Source organism: Chelonia mydas, chromosome 21 (genome assembly GCF_015237465.2).
Source record: "Chelonia mydas isolate rCheMyd1 chromosome 21, rCheMyd1.pri.v2, whole genome shotgun sequence".
Lineage (NCBI taxonomy): Eukaryota > Metazoa > Chordata > Testudines > Cheloniidae > Chelonia > Chelonia mydas.
In genome coordinates, this window is record NC_051261.2 from 8212601 (window position 1) to 8235626 (window position 23026).

The 23026-nt window shown below is 46.8% G+C and overlaps 1 protein-coding gene across 18 annotated transcripts in view; it reads right to left on the bottom strand.

The window, feature by feature from the left end:
* SOX13 (SRY-box transcription factor 13) overlaps positions 1-23026 on the bottom strand; it is a 90125-nt gene that overhangs the window by 33104 nt on the left and 33995 nt on the right. For 3 of the 18 annotated variants that reach the window (XM_043533460.1, XM_043533458.1, XM_043533457.1), the window contains exons 3-4: positions 13097-13187; positions 11115-11166 (exon numbers count right to left, since the gene is read on the bottom strand). The exons of 4 other annotated variants lie outside the window; for them this stretch is intronic. The gene's annotated coding sequence lies outside the window, so the exon portion shown is untranslated. Of the gene's footprint in view, positions 1-4792; positions 4968-6184; positions 6264-9049; positions 9079-11114; positions 11167-11928; positions 12263-13096; positions 13188-23026 lie in introns of those variants that run through there. 11 more of the 18 variants (XM_043533454.1, XM_043533461.1, XM_043533448.1 and 8 more) reach the window with 9 other exon arrangements.

Genomic DNA, 23026 nt, shown 5'->3' on the forward strand with positions numbered 1-23026 from the left:
AGGAACAAGCTCCACAGCTGGGGAACTGCTCCCATGGACACCCTGCCTGCAGTCCCTGCTAAAGCCCAGCAGCCAAAGCACCTTGGCCCTCACATAGGAGGGACTTTTTTGCAAGGTACTTTTGCTAGCATGTGTCAAGGCAGAGAGAAATACAAATATATTCCTGCATTTGACCAGGGTACCTGGTGAGCTCCCCACATGAGCCCACCGCCAATCCTGACAACCAGGCTATAAACGCAGTAGCTGCAGGATCCTCCCTCCAGCAGCAACTTCTACCATGCCAGACCGGGACGACAGTCACCACAGGCAGTGAAAATCTGAGTGTCCATCTCCCTCACCCTCCCCTGTTGCATTAAACCCATCTCCCCATCTGCACACCGCACAGTTAACACTAAGCGCCACGGGGTGGCTGTAAAATACCAGCGGTCGTTGCACACTGCAAAAGCTGCAGCCTCCATGCACCCTCGAGACAGGGGAGAGAGGAAAAAATAAGAACACATATACATTTCTTCTTCCAGACACAGCTCAATGAATCCCTGCCAGCCACAAGGGGAGACAATAGCACATTCCTGCCAGGCAAACCTATTGCTTTCCTGCTAGACTTGGAATGTCCTTTCGGGGCATTTTCCGATCGTTTCCTCCCAGAGAGGCTTAATAAGCAAAAGAATAGACGGCTTCCCTCTGACACCCATTCCTCACACCCACAGAGAGGATATAACATCCCCGGACTCTGGAGAAGTACCCGTCATTTTATTGCAAGTCTTGCAATGTTTTGCTTAGATCCCCAGCTGCCCGAGTCATGTGATTATATTCATTTAAAGGAAAAGGAAGTTTCTAGCCACGTGGTTGTAGAGAAATGCTCCAACAGCAGAAGGCAAATAAAAAGAACCCAAAGTTCATGTACATATTAAATCTCATGATGTTTACATAAATCTTGTGATTTCGGGGAACGTGACCATTGAATTTTGGGACTGGCAATTCTGAGTTCTGAATTTAGACTCCCCGGGACAGGCCCATCTATCTGTACGGTACTAATATCTCTAGCAAGGTTAGAGTAAATTGTAATCTTTGGTGAAAACAGCAGAGACCTCAAAGAAGACTTAGCAAGCAGGGTTCTGTGTTTTATAGACCTGAGACCTAGACTGAATTATGGACCCTGGTAGGACATTACATAGATAGGCCCATTCAGAAATATACATCAACCACTACTAAGCATGCTCAGGGATTAATTTTCGATCAACAGGAGACTCCGTACTGAGAAAAGTCATAGATGGCAGACTACAGATCTGTCCAGAGAGCAGGTTGTGGCCATCCATCTGTGACTGAGCAGAGGCTGCTGTCTCTCACAACACACACACACACAGCCCAGACAAAGCTAGCTGCCTCCAGCATTGGTCTGCAGCCAGTCGCTGGAATCTAGGGAAGCATTTGTTAGCTCCAAACAATGGAGAGCACATTCCATGGGTCACTGCCGTGATCCAGCGATGGAAGGCAGGAGTTGGATGGGGAGGGAACAGGAACATTGCATAAACGGGTAACTGTAACCAGAGATGGCTGAGAAGATGACATGGGGCTACCCCATCCAGAATAGCTTTAGACTGAGAATCAACAGCCCAGCAATCTCATCAGCTGGTTTTGCAAGATTTTGGCCCAAGTAGCAACAACCTCATGGAATCATTTCTCCTCTCCCACAAGCCAAACCTCAGCAAAGCGGAGCATAATTCTTTAGCCAGACTGTGGTGCAAGGCTACCCCCGAGTCGTAACCCAGTCTGACTTTGTTGCTGAAGCAGGGTTGCATTCAGAAAAGTCAGTAAAGTAGGGCCAGCCAGTGAAGTGCAAAAGTTGAAATTTTGAAATGGAAAAAAAGGGACGCATTTCACAAAAAAAAAAAAAATCCACAAAAGATATTTTCTTTTCTTTTTTTTTTGACCTGCTCCAGTCCACAGCGCCGACAATGAGACACAGGGACTTCAGGCAACTGGCTACAGCCTTTGGTTTGCATCCACGGCAATTTACAAACACGGCTTTGGCCGTTGGAGGACTCCCATATCGTACCATGCATACGTTTGATTAAAGCAGCAGGAGAGAGTCTATGAAAGCATACAGTCCCTTCCTTCCTGCACGCCCAGGATGGAAGTCCCCCATCTACCTTCAAAGAGATGGTAAAACCTATTCTGTAACAAAACAGTGGACACACGGACCACATGTCAGCTAATCCACACACATCAGGAACAGAACCAACCTACAACTCCAAGAGCACAGGCCTTCACCATTGGAAGGGAAAATCTCTACCCGCTGTCGGTAGGAGGAGTAGGGCTTTTATCCTCTGTGTCGGATGCAATCTCTCATACGCTCATGTATCATCTTCGTAACCCTGGGTATTATAGCAATAGAAACCTTTTGCATTTATTTACCTGGAACTGGACCCTTCACTGCAATGAACCGTTCAGCCTTAAAACACACACAGACTCCTCGCATTTAAAACCTTACAGTGGCACCTGTGATCCAGGAGGGAAAACCACCCCATTTGCTTTCATGAAAAGCGACCAGGTAAAGAGGTTGCTGGAGACGCTGCAAATTCAGCACTGGGAAGTAGGAAGGTAGGGAAGCGATGGTAGCGTTTCAGCATGTACAGCGAGAACCAGGCAGCAGGCTGGCAACTGCGTCTTCGCAGCCTGTCTTTGGCAAGATGGTGCCCAGGGCAAATAAGAATTTGGCAGGCCCCCCCAAAATGGCAAGTGAGCAAATATTCACTGCCAGCTCCACCTGTTGTTCTGCTGCCTAACTCAAAAGACCCCCCTAGGGCGGTCCTACAGCTCGGGATCTGCATCCATGTCTCTTCTCAGCTGGCACTTTAGGGAGCTCTCTGCCTGTACCTGCCTTAGGAAACCTGCTGTTCTTTGCATAAAACCTCCCACCCTGAAAAATCTTAAACCACTTTACAGATATAGGCCTGATCCTGCCAGGGGCTGAGTACTCGGGCCCCGATCCAGCATGCTTGGCTTCAAGCATGTGAGTATGCTAGGGACTTCAGCACGTGGAAGGACAGAGCCCCAGCACCAGTGGATACAGCAACGAGAGGCAGCAGCCAGCGGGATGGGAGAGTGTACCTTGCAACTGTGTGAATGGTATTGTGTGCAGCAGCCCGGGCGGGGGAAGGAAGAGCAGTTTTGGCTGGGACCTGACTCTTGGGAAGGACCATACAGAACAGACGGGTCTTTTCCCAAACCTCCACAACCTGCACGGAGCGCCAATTATCTCCCCAAGAAGGGGAAACTCTGCCAGAATCTGAACCCATGGTTCCAGAGAGCCTGCATATTTCCAGCCTGAGCCATCCCCCTGGCCTCACTCCCTGAATGCAACAGGCTCCCTTCTCCTCTCCGGTGAAACAGAATCATACCAAAACGTGTGAGCAACGAGTCCCCTTTCAGCCACCCCCATGCACCTGCTAAAACTTTCCGACAGGGTCAGATGGAAACAGCCATGCTTTGCTTCAGTGCAAATGTCACAGAGACTAAAGGGAAAACGGACTAAGGAAGATGCACTGACTGTATTCGGGGACCTTCCTCCCAACACCTCCCTGCCATTCCTGCCCTCTCCCGAGAAGTGGCCTTACTATGGAATGGCCTACTTGTCCTAGGTACTTGCATAGCCCCTATTACTGCAGTATCTGAGTGGTTTACAGTCTTCAGTGTATTTGGCCTCATGACACTGCTGTAAGGAAGGGCACTACCAATATCCCCCTTTCACAGATGGGGAACTAAGGCACAGCTAGACTAAGCGACTTCCTCATAGTCACACAGGAAATCTATGGTCGAGTCGAGAACTCAACCCCGGTCTCTCAAGTCTTCCGTGAGCACCCTACCCGTTGGGGCGTCCTCCCTCTCTAATGAGCCTTTCTAAGAACCACTTAGGGAGGAATCTGCATTTCTCATCCATTGTCATGTACCCCATTATTCACCCTGGGTCAATCTGTTTCCCTTACTTGCCCACGTACTTCCTCCCAATGAGGACGACATGGGTCACAAACTTTGATTGGAAGGATTAGTCCCTTGGCCTCTTCTCAAGGGGGAGGAGGTGTTGTTTCCATCACTTAGTCAGTGGCATGTTCGAATGCACTTTGGAAAAGAGTACGGTTTCCCCCACCCATTCAGAGGCCAAGACTGAAACACCAGAAAAAAGAAACAGAGGGTTTCTGTTACGAGACAGCATTGGGAGACTGGTCAACGCTCTGGGTAAACTAAAGCAGTGACGTTCAGATTTTATATATAAAATCCTCAGATCTACCTAGTATTTCTAAGACAACACACGCCAGCATTGAAACAATTAAATAATTCAGAGGTGGGACCTAATCAATATCGCAGACCTGGGGAGGAGAAAAAACCAGGTCAGTCACTAAATTAAATTAAGGGTTTGCAGTATAGGGAAAAAAATTAATTATGGGGTTTCTACAGAGGTGAGGTAAAGGAGCTGGGAGAAGATGTGAGAAGACTGACCAATAAGCCTTAGGGTTTGTCTGCACTGCAATAAAAGATCCGCTTGGCATGGCCCTGGCTGACCTGGGTCAGTTGACTAGGGCTTGCAGGGCTAAAAATTGCAGCGTCAATGTTTGGACTTGGGCTGGAGTCCGGATTCTGACAAGGGGGATGGGTCTCAGAGCCCAGGACCCAGCCCGCTCCCTAACGTTTACACAGCAATTTTGTATTGCAGGGCAGACATACCCTCAGTGACATCTTCTGCACCATCATCAGTATCACTACGTATTTAGAGCCAAATACTGCTCTCACTTACTCCAGTGTCAATCCAGACTAACTCCACTGAAATCTCCTGGGCAGATCCTCAGCTGCTGTAAATTCTCCCAGTTCCATGGTATAAATGGTCATAGCTACACAGCGCTAAGATCGCTTACACCAGCTCAGGATTTTTCCCTTGGGCTTACACCATCGTGACACAGCAGAATCTGGCCCTTAAAGAGAAGAAATAATGTCTTAGAATATGCAAGTCTTTTTTTCTAGCAGGTGTGTGGAATATTTTAGCTCACTCTTGCCTACTCAAATTCAAACATTAATAGTGTGTGCACCCACCTTTCCTCCCCAACTCTGTGATGCAATATGGAATAAGCATGTCTCTCTCACCAACAGAAGGTGGTCCAACAAAAGTTATTCCTAACCCGCCTTGTCCATTTAATTTCCTTTCCATTTACTACACTGAGCCGGGGGCGGAGAGAGAAGGAGAAAAGGGAAAGAACAGACGGGGCAACCCTCACATTTCCAATTTGAGTCTACAGGGAAATTTTCAATTTGAAACAAAATTTTCATGGTCACACATTTCATCGAAAAATTCTGCGATTTTTTTGGTTGGCAGGAAATACCATTTTTCAATCCGCCGTGCACTTGTCTATGTGACACTGAATCTATTCCTTCTGCAGTAAAAAGACAGGTCCTTTTTTTTTTTTTTTTTTTTAAACACAAAGAAAATAGTAAATAACGAGAAGCGTGGGAAACACAGAAATGCAGAATTGGAAGGGACCGCAAGAGGTCATCTACTCCATCTGCCCACATTGAGACAGGATTAAGTACACCCTAGACCATCCGTGACTGATATTTGTCTAACCTATTCTTTAAAACCTCCAATGACGGTCACCTGTGGACACACACAATTAAGTTCAAGCTCATTTAAGGTTCTTTTTCAGGACACAAATTCCACAAACTAGGGTTTAAACAACGAAAAATTAGAATAAATGGCATTTTTCCATCATATGCTATCTACCTGCTTTCACCTTTGGAAAGCCACCATTTACTAATTTAGAAGCCTGGTTACATGAAGGTGCTGAGATCGGGTTGGAAAAAAATTGACAAAACAATTTTCAGTGAAAAGGAAATGAATCTGTTGGCAAAAAGCATTGCTTTGTTGTAAAACTTTGAAGGAAATGAACATTTTCGTGAACATATTTTTCCCCCCGATTTTAACAAATGATTCAATTTGAACATTTTTGTTCCGTTTCAACTCGAAAAAGTGGTGTTGCATTTCATTCTTTGCAGCTTTCCCTCTCTCCTTTTTTCCACGCGCCGCCCCCCCCCCCCCCCGGGAGAAGGGGAGAAAAAACCCCAAAATAGAAAGTTACAACAAAGCAAAAAAAGTCATTTCCCCCCAAAAAAATTCTCAAAAAAATTTTGAACGAACCATATTTTTCCCCGTTGCATTCCACATTTTTCAAGGAAAATATCTGCCATTTTCAATCAGTCCCAGTTCGGAGCGCCTCCTGCAGAATGAAACTACTTTCAGTGGCAATGGAGGGCACCCAGCATGTGTGGCCCCATTTGAGTCAATGGGAGTTTTGTCACTGATTTCAACGGGGCTGGGATTTCACCCTCAGCATGTTATAGGATTGGACCCTAAATGAGGAGATTGCTGGCCTATGCAAACCATAATCCATTTTCCACTACACGTGCGCTTTACCAGCATTCAGCAGGATGGCATATTGGGGTCCTAGTTCCCTCTAATTTTTGACAGGCCGTCTGCACAAAAAATGTCTTCTGTGCAAATTTTTGACAGGCCGCGTGCGCAAAAAATTTCTTCTGTGCACATTTTTGTGCGCGCAATGTTTCGCCGTGTGTGCAGGGTTTAGGATCTGTGTGCGCACGCTCACACACGCACAGCTTAGAGGGAACTGTGGTCCTAGGTGGTGGTAACCACCAAGATTCTTTCCTAAGCCAACATCCCCATGCAGATTTTCATTGCAGTGAAGCAGACCCTGACACAGCGCATGTGACTGTTTTACAATCCGTATCCTGGATTGTAACGCATCTGAATTTCACTTACATAGGGATCCAGTTACACAGAACTCAGATCTAGTGACTGCAGCGTCACCAACTCTTTCAATTTTATCACAAGTCTTGCGATTTTCAGTGTTTTTCCTCAAAGCCCCAGCTGCTGGAATCAAGGCATTGCATAAGAATCTCAGCGGTTTGTTTTTTTGGTTTTTTTTTAAAAGTTTCTAGCCCTTGTAGTGGCAGAGAAAAGCTAGAAAACACGAAGTAAGTGTGACCTAGAGGCTGAAAAAAACAGAAGGCAAATAAAATGAGCCCATTATTTATTATTTTTAAAAATCTCATGATTTTTGAATGTTCGGGGTTGGCAATACAGAAACTGCGATGCTATTTAAAGATGGAAGCCCCGGCTTAGAATAAGGGCTTGTCTACACAGGGAACCTCAGGAATGTTTAATTCATTTAAAAAATGAATTAAGCTAAACTGAATTAAGGTCACTTCCATGCCAAATAAGAGCATCCACACAGGGGTTTAAGGCAGTTCAACGAATCCACTTTAAATTCACATCTCTGTTTAATTTGGATTAATTTTCCTGAGCGACCTGTGTAATCAAGCCCTCGGCGCAGAATAAAATCATCCACATGGAGGGTGGTGAGGAATATCTATTGTGCTTTAAATTCACACCCTAGCTATTTCGCACTAACTTCCCTGTGTAGCCAAGAATGACTTCGCTGCACGAGGTTTCCCTGTACAGAAGAGCCATAAGACAAGAAACAAAAAGCAAGCTATTTTTGGTGTCACACTTGTGCAATGTTTTTATAAAATCTGTATGAAGAATTCAAGCAAATCCACATGCAGGCCAGATCTCTCAACTGGTATAAACTGGTGCAGATCCACTGACTGAAGAGGTGGGACCCAGACTTTCCTTTACTGGGACTGAGTGATAGACAGGTTTTAGGAAAATTTAGGCTTCACATCAGGTAAAGCTCCCTGACACTAAGATTTATTCAGCTGTGGAATGATCTCATAAGGGAAGTGATGAAGCTCCACCATTGGAGTCATTTAAAACTGGACAATGCCCTGAGGAATATGCCACAAGAAACAGCCCTGTGCTGACTCTAAGGTTCCTTCCCCACTCTGAACTCTAGGGTACGGATGTTGGGACCTGCATGAAAGACCCCCTAAGCTTATTCTTACCAGCTTAGGTTCAACGCTGCTACCACCAAAGCGTCTAACAATAATAACAGAGGAAGTGCGCACTTGGAAACGTCTCCCCCCCCAAAAAATCCCCCCAAGCCCTACACCCCCTTTTCTGGGAAAGGCTTGATAAAAATCCTCACCAATTTGTATAGGTGAACACAGACCCAAACCCTTGGATCTTAAGAACAATGAAAAGCAATCAGGTTCTTAAAAGAAGAATTTTAATTAAAGAAAAAGTAAAAGAATCACCTCTGTAAAATCAGGATGGTAAATACCTTGCAGGGTAATCAGATTCAAAAACATAAAAAATCCCTCTAGGCAAAACCTATATGGCATCATCAAGGATCTACAACCTATCCTGAAGGACGACCCATCACTCTCACAGATCTTGGGAGACAGGCCAGTCCTTGCTTACAGACAGCCCCCCAACCTGAAGCAAATACTCACCAGCAACCACACACCACACAACAGAACCACTAACCCAGGAACCTATCCTTGCAACAAAGCCCGTTGCCAACTGTGTCCACATATCTATTCAGGGGACACCATCAGAGGGCCTAATCACATCAGCCACACTATCAGAGGCTCGTTCACCTGCACATCTACCAATGTGATATATGCCATCATGTGCCAGCAATGCCCCTCTGCCATGTACATTGGCCAAACTGGACAGTCTCTACATAAAAGAATAAATGGACACAAATCAGACGTCACGAATTATAACATTCAAAAACCAGTCGGAGAACACTTCAATCTCTTTGGTCACTCGATTACAGACCTAAAAGTGGCAATTCTTCAACAAAAAACTTCAAAAACAGACTCCAACGAGAGACTGCTGAATTGGAATTAATTTGCAAACTGGACACCATTAACTTAGGCTTGAATAAAGACTGGGAGTGGATGGGTCATCACACAAAGTAAAACTATTTCCCCATGTTTATTCCCCCCTGCTGTTCCTCAGACGGTCTTGTCAACTGCTGGAAATGGCCCACCTTGATTATCAGGACAAAAGGTCCCTCCCCCTCTCCCCCCCCGCCCCTCCCCCCCCCCCACTCCTGCTGGTAATAGCTCACCTTACCTGATCACTCTCGTTGCAGTGTGTGTGGTAACACCCATTGTTTCATGGTCTCTGCGTATATAAATCTCCCCACTGTATTTTCCACTGAATGCATCGGATGAAGCGAGCTGTAGCTCACGAAAGCTTATGCTCAAATAAATTTTAGTCTCTAAGGTGCCACAAGTCCTCCTTTTCTTTTTGTGGATACAGACTAACATGGCAGCTACTCTGAAACCTACATATAGTGAGGTGACCTAACTGGTCTTTTCCAACTCCTAGCTTTACGATTAAACAAGCAGCTTGTTTCTTTTGGCCATGAAGCTGCCTTCGTAATGACAAGAACTTAAGACGTCACTCAAAATCGGTCAAGTGACAACTTTGGATTTAGTAAATGTCCAGAGATGTTTTACCAAGAGAAGGCTATGTGAAAAATTTACAACTTCTTTTTACACAATGGCAAGAGATAACTCTTTATATTCAGGGTATATTTATGCAGAGTTCGTACGTGAATAAGGATGTTTTAATTTATGGTTATTCAGTTGCTAGCGTCCAACAGATCAATGGTTTGCTTATAGCTATGGATTATAACTGATATAACCAGTTGTAACGCTGACTACCCATGTCTGTAACATGCTTATAACACCCATTAATTGTTTATTAACCCTTTACTATAAGTGCGACCTTGCCATATAGTAAAGCTAACCTCTAATTAGCGCAGATTGCATTCGTTTTTAGGGACATGGTGTTAGCTGTATTTAGCGGAAACACCATCAATCTTTGAGGGGGAAGGGGAAGAACGCACCAAAGCTAGGTATGCTCTTCCAAAAAGAATTGTCAGTTGAAAACCCCAAAATGCTATGGATGAATTCTAGAGGGACTGCCAAACCCTATGCTAAAGAGCTAATTGGGGTAGTAACTCTACTGCCATTAGGCTATAGAAGAAAGAGTCTGTCTTTTTCTCCACACCCCATTGTGAACAAATTACAGAAAGGAAGGGGGTCATGATCAAATGTAGCTGAAAAATCTTGGGAAGTAGAGAGGGGAAAATTGGGGGGGGGGGGGGGGGAGGAGGAATTACTAAATGAGAAGAGATTTAAAAATTGAAGTAAATTATACACTCTAAAATGTGAACGGACAGATGAATAATCTATTCTGTGTGTGTAAAATTCTCTCTCTCAGCCCCTCGTTCTTTCCAAAGCCTTGGGCCAGATGCTCAGCTTGTGTAAACTGGTGTAGCTCCCTTACCGTCAATGATTATAACTAGACCTGGTCGGAAAATGGTTTGGTTTAGTTTTCTGGGGGGAGGGAGTTCATGTTATTGAAAGTTTATTTGAAAAATTTTGACATTTTCCAATGTTTTCCATGGAAAAAAAAACAAAAAATGCATTTTTAAATGTTTAAAACCCATGTTACTGTGTTCTCCTGGCCCCGTTCCCAGCCTCAGTGCAAAACAGGAAAGTGTGTGTGTGCGGGGGAGTTACAAGGGAAAAGAAGAGGAGAGGGGAAAACTGAAAATGCATAGCCAGTGACATAGCTTTCTTTTTTCTCTGTCAAAGTTTTTTGTCTTTTTTTAAAATCCACACAGTTGGGGGGGGGGGGGGGGGGGGGGTTTGAAAAAAAAATCCTTTTTTTGGTCAAAAAATGGTTAGATTGAAAAACAAATTCCCTAGCTCTAATTATTGCTGAATATTTATATTGCAGTAGCACTTGGAACCTCAGCCAAGGCAGAGCCCACTGTGCTAGGCACTGTACATACACACAGTAAATGACATTCCCCGCCTTAAAGAACTTTCAGGGGAGCTATTGCAGTTTACACCAGCTGGGGATCATCATCTGGCCTTTGAGCTTCCCCAAAACTCACATGTACTTAAAATTCTTCCTCCCTATATATTCCCCCAGCTGCAATTCTGCCGACATTTTCACCTGGCATCATTGCTCAGAAAGTTTAATCAATTTACAGTTGGCTGATCATCTATAAGAAAGAAATTTTAAAAATCTCAGAACAATACCGCACGCATCCCACAGAACTGAAGTGGGTCTGGGCCGCCGGAAGGAAAAAGACAAACAACAAACAAAAACAACTTACCTAACAGTTGCGGCAAGGTCCTGAAAGGTGAATGGCTTCTGACAATAAAACGCTGTGACGAAGGCGCAGAATGGAAGATTGAAAGCAATTATTGCCCACCCTTGTTTTCGTCAACTGTTTCCTGTACCCCCACCCGAAAGCAGCCCTCAGACTTATCTAAAAGCACAATCTTGATTATTTTGTGTGTGCGCAATTCTACACACTCAGCATTTCCAGACAAACCGAGGTTCTTGTTTGACTCAAGCGGTACATAAACAATACTTTTCTATCTGAAAAAGGGGCCGAGACATCATACCCTTCTCCTCCCCTGGGCACTGGAGGAAAGAGACTAATCTTGGGTAGATCGTCATCTCTTCCCACATACCTTTAAGGACAGAAAGGGGTAGCTATTTCTACTTGCTTTTTTGCAAGTAATCAGCTGCGTGGGACACCACATCAGGTGAAGTTTGCAGCACGGCTATAAACCAAACACCGTTGCTATTTCAGTTCTGCTCTAAAATGACCTGAATCTATTGCAGAAGTTATCACTGGAAGAGACCTAGAAAATCACTCAGCCCATAAAGCCAAGGCAGGAGAGTTTCCAAAGCTATTCGTGTCCTGTCTAGTTTTGAAGTGACTCAAGCAATGACCCTTCCACCATTTCTACTGGAAGACTTTCCATCGAAAGTCATCGTCGGCCAGTGGTTGAAGCAAACTCAGAGACAGAAGTTCTGGGTTCCATTCCCGGCCCTGCCCCTAATCTGTTGCATGACCCTGGACCAGTCACTTCCCCTCTCTGTGACTCATTTTCCCAAAGGGGATATCATTCACCTACCTCACTGGGATGTTGTGAAGTTCCAGGGATCAGATCCATAACTGTTGTAAGGCTGCATAGCTCCACTGAAGTTGATGGTACTCTACACTGAATACTATCAGCTGGGATCTGGCCCTAACGAGGCTGAGATGAAAGGTGCTACACATCTACTATCAATGTAACAGATTTCACTAGTAGGATAGGCAGCCCAAATTTTCTTTTGCTTAATTTCCTCCCGTTAGCCTGTGTTAGACTGTACATCCCCTTCTTAAACCACTTTAAACAACCCTGCCCCTTCCTTGCTGCTGCTGGCATCTGAGAACCTCAGAGAGAGGTCCCAGTAGAGCAACACCTGACACCCAGTGCCATTTCAGCAGCCACAAAGAGCAGGCACCACCTCTCTGGCAGAACACTTTCCTCCCAGCATGAAGGCAGCTTGTGCGGCTGTGGTTTGTGGGGTAGGCACTGCTGAGATGTGCACTAAGAGACTCTGTCAACACTCCCATGTCAACCTTGCTCGACTGCAGGAGACAGTGGGTTTGATTCTCCTCTCTGGAGTTAAACTGGTGTCTAGAGTGCAGTGCCAGGCCCCCCCATATATAACTTACAAGACCAACTGACAACCATCAGTCATATTCAAGGGGAGTGCTCTCCTCCAGAGAAGGTTCTGTTGTTCTTTCCTTGTTTAAGCATTTGGGCATAGGACTGGTGAAAGTGAGGTATGGAGCAAGTATAGCCACTGAACATGGGTAACTTCTGTGCAAGCTTCCCGAACACAAGCTCACACCCTTTCTTGCCAACGCACCCCCTCTTCCATGCCTGGCTCTACCTCTTGAGCGGAGAGGCGGACAATTTAGACGCATAGAGTAGTGGGTACATGAACCAGCAAGACAATAGCTGAGCCCACACTAAGTCAGTTTGTGACCTCCATCATCAACCTCCTGATAGCCTTTTAACAACACTTCACGGCTTCCATTTCATGTGACAGGAAGACCACTCTTTTCAAAAGTGGCCACTGGTTTTTTGACACCTCCATTTGTTGGGTACCCTACTTCCTACACCTTGAGCTGGATTTTACCCAAGAGCTGAGCACCCTCTGAAAACTAGACCCAAGGTTTCACAAGTTGGGCATCTAAAACCAGGGGCTTTGTCTGAAAATTTGTTTGCATGCTCTTCCACCTTTTCCTACCTTACGGCACTCGGACCACTGCTGTCCCCAGAAGTAGCCAGGTTTGCAAAGCTCCTTGGAAGGTTTAAAGAGCTCTGGAAACATTCCCAAACTGCAATTCAAAAAGCAGAGTGTTAGGCAGCTTACCCACAAGCAGCAACACAGAGACCCTGAAAGCCAAGCTCATCTTCGACAGTTGCCGTAAGCAGAAAATGCCACCGTTCTGAGATGGCTGTGCACAAATTCAGTTTGAAAGATATAATGCTGCGTCCCAGCTGCTATGGGTCTGTGACATTTTAACGACAGATTTTAGCTGGTGTGACAGGAGCGGCTTGGCAATTTGTTGTTAAAATCTTTAACTTTTCTCAAGGAAATGAAGCCTGCCAAAGGCTTCCCACTACGCCAGACTTCTCTCTCACTTAAGAGTGTAAATCCATTCACTGCAGTGGAGTTACTCTTGATTTATACTGGGGTACGAGTGGAGAATTAGGCCCCCTGTGCTGATGGCTCAGTAGGTGGCCCTCTTCCCTTCAATTCAGGATTGAACCAATGCCCCAGGGGTGTGTGAGGGGGTCACTGTACGGCAGGATATGCCGTCTTTCCACTGAGACTTAATACCAACATCCCTTCTAACCACTTGTAGCTATCAGAGATCCCCTGGCATTTATTGCAAGACTTCCCAGACCCACTGGCTTCAAGTGCAGTTGTACTCAGAAAAACATGTTTAAAGATTGCACCGTCCTACATAACAGATCTGTCTGCTTGTGCATAATCAGAGCCAGAGCTAGTGACAATCCAAAAAATAAACACCTTTTCACTACGCTTTATTCCTGCTAGCCCTGTAGAGCCACAGCAGCTAGCAGAGGGCAAGCTGGAGTGCTCCTTCTCTTGCCTTAACAGGATAGTTACCTAAGTTCCAATTAGCTGTAGCTCACGAAAGCTTATTCTCAAATAAATTTGTTAGTCTCTAAGGTGCCACAAGTCCTCCTTTTCTTTTAGCTTCACCTGATTCCCCCAAACTGACTCTGGTGGGGTCACACAGGTGTCACTGGGGGCCTAATCTGAGGATGTCGAGGTTGGGCAGGATTAACTGTGGGGAGTATTTGGCCCATGAAATCATTATTGCTGCTGCTGATTTAGGAGAATGAAAGAACCCAGCTTAACTCTCAGATCCCCAGTTACTCTTCCAGGGTTTGTACTTGGAAAAAAACACCTTCTTACTTGTAAAGTGAGCTGAAATGGGTATAAGTGAGCCACAATAAACGTGGACTCCAACCCCGTACTCGGGAGGCTTTCACAGAAGCGGCCCATGCTCACTGGCTGTGCTCTCTCCCTACCTCACTTTCGCCACTCCTATGCCCAAAAGCTTAAACAAGTCACTTCAGACTCAAACCTTATTTTAAAATGGTCACAAAACCAAACTCAGTCTGTGCTATTGCCTACCAACTTGACAGGCATCTACCAGTCAGTGAGACACCCCAGCTTCAACCCACCCCACCTGACCTATCCACATCACCTGCCGGGGCAGAGTTCTGCTTGCCAGCTTCCGAGACTGGAAGCTCTTTGAGGCAGGGACTGTGCTATCCCGGGGGTGCGTACAGTGCCTGGCAGGTTGTGCTTGCTGCTGTTCTACAAATAATTAAGCCATACTTAGTGGGAGAGCCCTGTTTTTATGAACCAGTCCATATTTCCCTGCCGCCGTCACATGAAGGAGCCGGACAGCAGCTCTGGAGAATTATTCAAGTGGACCACGGCATTCCACACCCGAGCAGCCATCCCACATGGACAGCGTGGCCAGGCTGAGGGCTAAGGAACTGAATTTCAGAGCGAGCTGGGAGCCTAACCCTCTTTGGGCAACGTTTTCAAAGGAGCCTTGTGCCCTGTTCATCCTAGCGAAGGAACATCGGACAGCTCGACTGCGACAGCGGCACAGCCACATCCATCCAGGGATGCTGTAAACAGAGCATCTCACACCATCCCTTCTAGGCCTGCTAAAGCCACTGCAGAAATGTTCCTCTTCACCGAAGCATGACAAGGATCCAGACCCAGATAACACCAACACTGCATCTCACCCTTTTAGAGCACACCCCCTTCTGCCTTCATTTTCTAAATGTATTCTTGGCATTTGCTTTCATGTTTCCAAAGGAAACTCCCACTGAGGCCCCCTGCCTCCTGTCCATCACCTGCAAGCACTGGACCCAGCAGGAATCCATTCACTTTCACACTGTCTCTCATGGGAAAGAGGGGGAAAGAGGAGAAAGCGTCTTTTGTTAGCCCCAAGGAGTCACTTAAGCATCTGAGCACGTAACAAAGACCCAAAGGTGTTGGGGTTTTAAGGAGCAGTGATGCTAGCGTTGTCCCAGGCATGGATCTTGCAGACTCACACTTGAGACACAGCCCCTTTCCCCTTGCATCAGAGGAGCTAAAGAATAGTTAGTATGGAGTTTTGCCACTGATTTCAACAAGGCCAGCTCTTCTGCTGGTGCATATCCGTATAGCTCTGTCCACTTCAATGGAGCTGCAGCAAGTGCCCCGGCTGAGAACAGGACCCTTAATCCTTATCTGTCTCTGCTCCGGCTGGGCCCCCTCTTGCCAGAGGTAATTGGGAAAGTGCCCTCGGAGGCTGGGGGGAGCAGGCTGTTTCATTTCATTTACTGCGCAACGCTAAAGAAGCAGAGACTTTCAACTGAGGAAGCAGCCGCTCCAAGCAGCCAGTCCCCCAGCTCGGGGAGAAGCGTTTGCTTTGTTCTCCACTTCTGGCCAACGGACAAGAGGCTCTTTGTGTCTCTCCAGCTCCTGAAGCACCTGTTCCCTCTGCCACCCCATTCTCCCGGTGTGTCCTTATTTATCCCCGTGTTCCGCAGCATGTTCTTCTGAGCCAAGAGCCTTGGCAGCCCCTGCCTACACCTGCCTCGGCCTGGCATGCCCGCCTCGGGACCGGCTAAGCGGAGTCTGAGGGCAGGCACAGTTGCCACACACACACACACACACACACACACACAGCTATGTTTACACCAGTTGTTTATTTGGGGGAGGGCAGGGAACGAGGGCGGAGCAGGGAGGATGAGAGCAAGTGAAGGCATTTAACACTGGCCTGACAAATTCACACTTGGCCGCTAGAGTCATAATGTGGCCAGCTGCCAAGCTGCCTGCTGTTCTCTGCATGACCCAGTCTGAGAGAGGGGCTCAGAACACTGCTGGTGTTGACCCGGACTGAGCTGGGACCCCCCACGAGGGATCGGGGCCGCACCACAAGAGCTGCACTCTGAAAGCTCCACAAGAGGGGTCGGCCCCATTGACTAGGTCGTTGCTGCTTGGGATAGGGCATCACAGGCTTTCACGAGGCTTCACACCAAAGATGAGGACCAGGGCAAGCTCACCCGGAGCTGGGTTATCAGGAGAGCTCAGCACATGGGGTGTAGTGCTCTACTGAAAACCTGGCCCCAACCCTGGGTGTTAAGCGCTTCTTCAGCGGGCCCCCAGGGCCTGATCCAAAGCCTATTGGAGTGAATGGGGGTCTGCCCTTCCAGGGCTGGGAGGTATGTAAAACCCAAGGCTCAGAGCATTGAGCCATCCCCTCCTGCTCCAACCTCACGCTGCACGTCCATTTCGTTTACACACAGAGAGTCAGCGATAGGCTGAAGAATCAACGCCTGAGTCCAGGTTTCTCTCCCTTTTGCTTTAGCCAGGCTGCTGTAGCCGCAGAGCGCTCTCTTGCACTGGGGAGGGGAGCGCTCTACCCGGGCACTGCTGATCAAAAGCAGAGGAGAAAACCGCCTGCTCTCCCCTCCCTCCTAGCTCAAGGATTTCTAAACAAAAAAAAGACAGTTAGCACCAGTTGTCAAGGAGGCTGTAAACCTTTAATGGCGTCACACCATCGCATGCCATATTGTCCCTACCAATCAATCACTCTGGGGTTCCCCCTACCCCAAAACACACCCCTCTCTGGCCCAGGAGGAGAAGCACCGGCATGCCCTCAAGGGATGGACGGACAGACACACACACACACACACACACTGCTTTAAGTGTCACCAGCAGACATGGCTGTATTTTTGTAGACCAGTCTGTGTTTATTGCCCACTCCACCCCGCTGGGCCCACGGTGCTCTTGTAATACGTTCTAAAAGTCAAGACACTGCATTCCTGCCTGTCCTAGCCATCAGAATCATTTCAGTGTCTCCTCCAGAGCTTACACACAGGCAAGAAAGGGCATGGACTTGTGGTTCAAGACACAGGACTGGCATTCTAGTCCGGAGACCTGGATTCTAGTCTCAGTCCTGTCACAAGTTTCCAGTGAAGCCATGGGCAAGTTGCTTCCCTTCAGTGCACCTCAGTTCACCCCTGTAAAATCAGCGTGTTATTTACAAGTGGGGCTGAGAGACTAACTTGTCCATGAAGCAGTTTGAGATCCACACCAGAAAGGTTCTAGTTAAAGGTCCAAATTGTTATCCTCCATCAACAGTCCAGCCCAATAGCACTGTAACTACAGCAGTAGAATTATATGGGCATACGTCTGCTGGTAGATAGATAAGGCCTTAAGGCACGCTCATGTACAAACCTCTCGCCCCAAGGGATCTCTCTTTTCTGCCATCAGAGCAAGGTACAATAATAGACCAGAGCTCTCTATTAGTCTAACAAAAGAGAAACTCTGGCATTCCATTCCAGCATGCCCGTAATAAATGCTCCACACCCACAGAAACTGCCTGCAACCTGTGGCCTCACTCACCATGGAAGTTTCCCAAAATCTTCCCAATGCTCCCTCCCTCCCAGCCCTGCAGCTTTCAAATTCCACCTGTCCTGCAGGAGATTTCATGCCCTGAAAGGTGAATTCCATTCAACAACACTGGATTCCTGCATTGCCAACCACAAGCGTTCAAAAATCACGAGTGGGGCCATTCAAGAATCTTGAGCTTGACCTAAAAAATCAAACCATCTTGGTTTCATTTATTTGTCCTCTTGTTTTTGAGACTCTAGGGATCATGTTTTCCAGACTTTCTCCGCAATGGCTAGAAAATGACATTTCATAAATTAAAGCAGAGACTCTCGCATAAATCACATGACTCCAGGAGCTGGGGACGTAAAAACCATCACATATCACAGACAGGCGATAAAATCATGCGAGTTGGCAACATAGCATAAGTCTCCAGCGGCCTGATTCTCAGTGACATTAAGGCCCCTTTATAGCACTCTGGCAGGGCAAACAGGCCTCAAAAAGAGAGTACAAGGGGGGCTCCCATGGCCATTTATCACCCCAAAGCTCTTTGTTCAGTCTCACATACCTTGGCCTCTTCCGTCTTCTATCTCCCCTCCCCCCATACCCAAATGTTTCTCTTCCTTCCTAGGCCTGGCTCATCCCGTGGCTCCCTGCTGGTCCCATTCTGTTAAGTAAATGGAATCTCTGCCCAGCACTGATGGCTCTGTTGTCTCCTGGAGAGGGGGACTGGTCCACTGGACACTCACTAGGGTAACCTGTGACAGGGGCAGACATCCTACCAGCTCCTATTTCGAGCAAATATGTGCCACTGTGCCAGAGCTTCTTTGGATGAGCAGGGCTGGCTGCTGTCAAGGTCATGCTTAATAGGTTCCCAAAGCCAAGGATGGATGGGGCTTTCTGGCTCAATTCTCCCCCAACCTGCCAACAACAGGATGCGAGCAACCCCCACAGACTTCAGTGGGAGCGATTTGTATACTGTGGAACAGGACGGGTGCAAGAACTGGGCCCAGGATGTTCCACTTCCTGGTCTGCCACACAGCTCCAGGACAAAGTCTGACTGGTTATTTATATCAGTGGTTCTCAACCTTTCCAGACGACTGTAACCCTTCCAGGAGTCTGATTTGTCTTGCGGACCCCCAAGTTTCACCTCACTTAGAAACTACTTGCTTACAAAATCACACATAGAAGTGTCCCAGCACACTCGTACTGAAAAATGGCTTCCTTTCTCATTTTTACCATGTAATTAGCAATTGGAATATAACTATTACACTTACATTTCAGTGGATAGTATAGAGAACAGTATAAACAAGTCATTGTCTGTATGAAACGTTAGTTTGTCCTGACTTCACTCATAATGTAGCCTCTTGTAAAACTAGGTAAATATTTAGATAAGGAGTTGATGTACCCCCTGGAGGATCCCTGTGTACCCCCAGGGATATGCATACCTCTGGTTGAGAACCACTGATTTATATTGTAGTCCGTAGGCTGCTACCTCTCTCTGCATCCCAGCAATCTGCAAACGGGGGTTCAAAAGTGTATATGTAGCAAAGATTAATGTACCAGCAACGCTGAGAACTTCACACAAAACCCCACAGAATTAGAGTAAATTATTCCAGGCCTCCCCAAGCCCACTCCAAATGTGTTATTAACCATTATTTTGTACTGCAGGAGCACCAAAAAGCCCCGATCAGGAATCATTGTGCTAGGAGCTGTACATACACAAATCGCAAAAAGAGAACATCTGCCCTGAAGAGCGCAGGACCTGGTAAGAGCAGTACTCCAAAGGAGACTTTTCTGGCTATGTCTACACTACGGACTAGGCGTGCGAGTCCCCTACACATGTACACGTTCTCAGGTCAGCTGAGTATAAACAGCAGTGTAGACGTGGTAGCATAGGATACCATCAGCAGAGGCACAGCTGAGCCACGACGAGTACACCCCACAAGTTTCAGGCAGGTTTGTATTTGGCCCTGCTCAGCCGCGCCTCCACGGCTTTTACCTGTGCTTCTGTGGCTACGCTGCTATTTATACCCATGCTAGCTCGAGGACAGCTAGCCCAAGTAAGTGTACACGAGCAGGGTCATCGCATCCCCGGCTCGCCGTGTAGACATAGCCTCTGTTCCACCAATTCCAGTTAGGGGCAAATCATTAAAACCCCCAAATCCTGAGCCAGGATCAGTCAATTGGCCAATCCCAGGGCACTGTTTACAAGCCAAGCGTGCTTTGGTTGGGTTTGGCTTTTTTTTTTGCTTTTTTTTTTTTTTTTGCTATTTAACACTAAATTTGTAATCTGCGACTCCATTCACCTCCCCGATATCTGGAACAAGCAGGGAGCAAGAAGCAAAGGGGCTGACGTCTGCTCATCTGGAAGCCTAGGCTTAAGCTCACTGAGGTCGGGACTGCTATTCACTCTCTGTCTTTACAGCACGTAGCACAAGGGGTCTCATGCTCATTGGCCTCTAGGCACTACCGCAACATAAATGTTAATAATAGATGTGACCACGATGGTGCTAACACTGTTAATAAGGTGGTTTGCGAAGTCTTGTCTACACTAGATTTTGTGTCATGAAATTCCATCATCCGATGAAGTGAGCTGTAGCTCACGAAAGCTTATGCTCAAATAAATTGGTTAGTCTCTAAGGTGCCACTAGTACTCCTTTTCTTTTTGGGGGATACAGACTAACACGGCTGCTACGCTGAAACCTGTCTTCCCCACAATAGCTCCACCAGAGGGAGAGGGCTAGGGTAGACTGGCCACTGGCATTTTAACCACCACATCCTCCAAACTAACTAGACCAAGGGTTCTCAAACTGGGGGTTGTGACCCCTCCGGGGGTCACAAGGTTATTACGGGGAAGGGGGGCGGGTCGCGAGTGGTCAGCCTCCACCCCACAACCCCGCTTCACCTCCAGCATTTATAATAGTATTAAATATGAAAAAAATGTGGTTTTAACTTATAAAGGGGGTCACACGCAGAGGCTTGCTGTGTGAAAGGGGTCACCAGTACAAAAGTTTGAGAACCAATGAACTAGACTGACGCTTGTTACTAGTCAGTTTCGATTTCTGTCTTTTGCATGTTAACACAGGGCTGCAACCATTTGGGTAGCAAACCTCAGGGAAGGGCAGCAACCCAAACATGCGACAGCAACAACAAAAGTGAGGAAGCTATTTTGCTAATTTCTTGAAACATTTCTACTAACACAAGGGTTTGGCAGACCTTTTAAAAAACAAACAAACAGAAAACCCCACAGGACCCGATCTCCTCTCACTTATACCATTAACCCCCTGGAATCACTCAGCGTTTTCACCTGGGTAAGGGCGAAGTGAATCAGAGCCCCCAGAAACCACTTTCAGAATCTGCACTACCCACCATCCCTTTAACTCACTCGTGCAAAATTCAGATCAGCTGCTTTCTCCTTTTCCGGCAAGTAAAGAATTAGTAGGGTTTTTTCCACCATCACTAAATCATCATGAAAGGCCAGGCCAGTAGATTTTGTGCCTGGACTAGTAAATTCTCACATCAAATTTTCAAGGCTGCTTTAATTATAAGCCATTTTACCTCGCTCACTTCTATGATAAGAGACCGGGGGGCGGGGGGGGGGAAGAGGAGGAGGTGCCCTGGACTGCGAAGGCACTAGACTGCATCTTTTGTAATGGCAACATGCCTAAAGCCAGCATAGATGCCAATGGAGCATTACATTATGGAAAAGCAGAATTTCAGATACATCTCCCAATGTGCATTCTTCAGCTATATGGCTGCAAATCGTGGCAGCAACTGAAAGGGAGCGAAAAAGAACGCAGTTACCCAATGTTCATATGAAGAACAGAAGTGGCTTTCAACTTGAAAACAATGTTTACTTAAGACCACTGCAAAAGCATTGGGCAAAGTCTGGGGTATTAGTTTCAACGTTTGGAGGGCTTCAGGCTCTGCCTGAGCACAGTTTAAGCACATGCTTAACTCTAAGCACGTTTAAGTCCCTTTGACTTCAACAGTCACAAGATTAAATAAGGTTTCCTGCTCTTTTTTTTTTTTTAAAAAACTGACCCACCCAAATGGCTGGGACACTTTTGTGATGAGCCAGAGCAAAATGCAGCAGCCGCATTCTGTCTGCCAAATCCTGGCCCATTTTTATCCCATCTTTATCACTGAGCTGGTGGAACTCATTCAGACCAAAGGCCATTGTGTAGGACTGGACCCGTTCCAGGATCGGACACATGGCCTTAGAGCAGGTGGATTCAGTGCAGAGTGGGAGGAAGGGCTTCCAAATAACAGAAAATTTTCCAAAAGTGGCTGCCTCTGGCTCTGCCAACTTCCCTCCTGTTTAAACTGACAGCAGTGCTCCAAACCCAAGAGATTCTCAGCCAAGCCTGAGGGGGATCCAATGATTAGAAGCTCATTAGAGTGCGGGGCAAAATTTGGCCTGAAATACTTGTACACGGCTCTCAATGAAGTCAGAGGCAGCTTTACAGTGTGCAGTAGAGAGCCTATTGAGCTCACAGGGGATATTTCCCAAAGGGAAGGGCCAAGGGCGAATGGTGCTATAACTTATTGCATTGTGACAATTTACTGCATTGCTGGGGCGGTAATAATTTATGTCCCTCCTGTATGTTCTGCACTGCACTCAGCATACTGTCCACACTCGACCAAAGAATAATGCCAGCTTTTCATACACTGATTTCTATAGTGGTGTATGGAGGAATGGGTTAGCAATCATACGGCTCATCTCTGAATGTTTTTTTAAATACATTTTTTTGTAGAAAATGCAGCAGCAAATACACCTCCCCTGCCAAAACAATGTATTTGAGCATTTGTGGACGCGGAGGTGGAAGACATAAACCTAGACCAGAGCTCTGCAAGCAACGCGTGCATGCTCCTAGCAGCGCCCTTTTGTTAAATGCAGTCTCCAGCGTAACAGCAGCTATTTCAACATCCACTGTTACCCATACACACAAACCCCAAAACAACATTTAGTGTTTACAACCTGAAGACCTAAAGCCAACAGGAAGGTGCTCTCACGGCAGTCTGCCCAAGCAGGTCTCAATCCGCTTTGCGCTGGCAAGCGCAGGATATCCGAGTCAGCGGTCTATGTTCCGTGTTGCAGATCGCTGGCCCTCCAGCCCTTCGGTTCTACAGACTGACTCTCAAGGACACCTGTCTACACTGTACGGTTCTACAAACAGCAGTGATCTAGCAGGAAGGGCTCTGCACCCCCAACCGAAGACCAGCTCATTTGGGGCT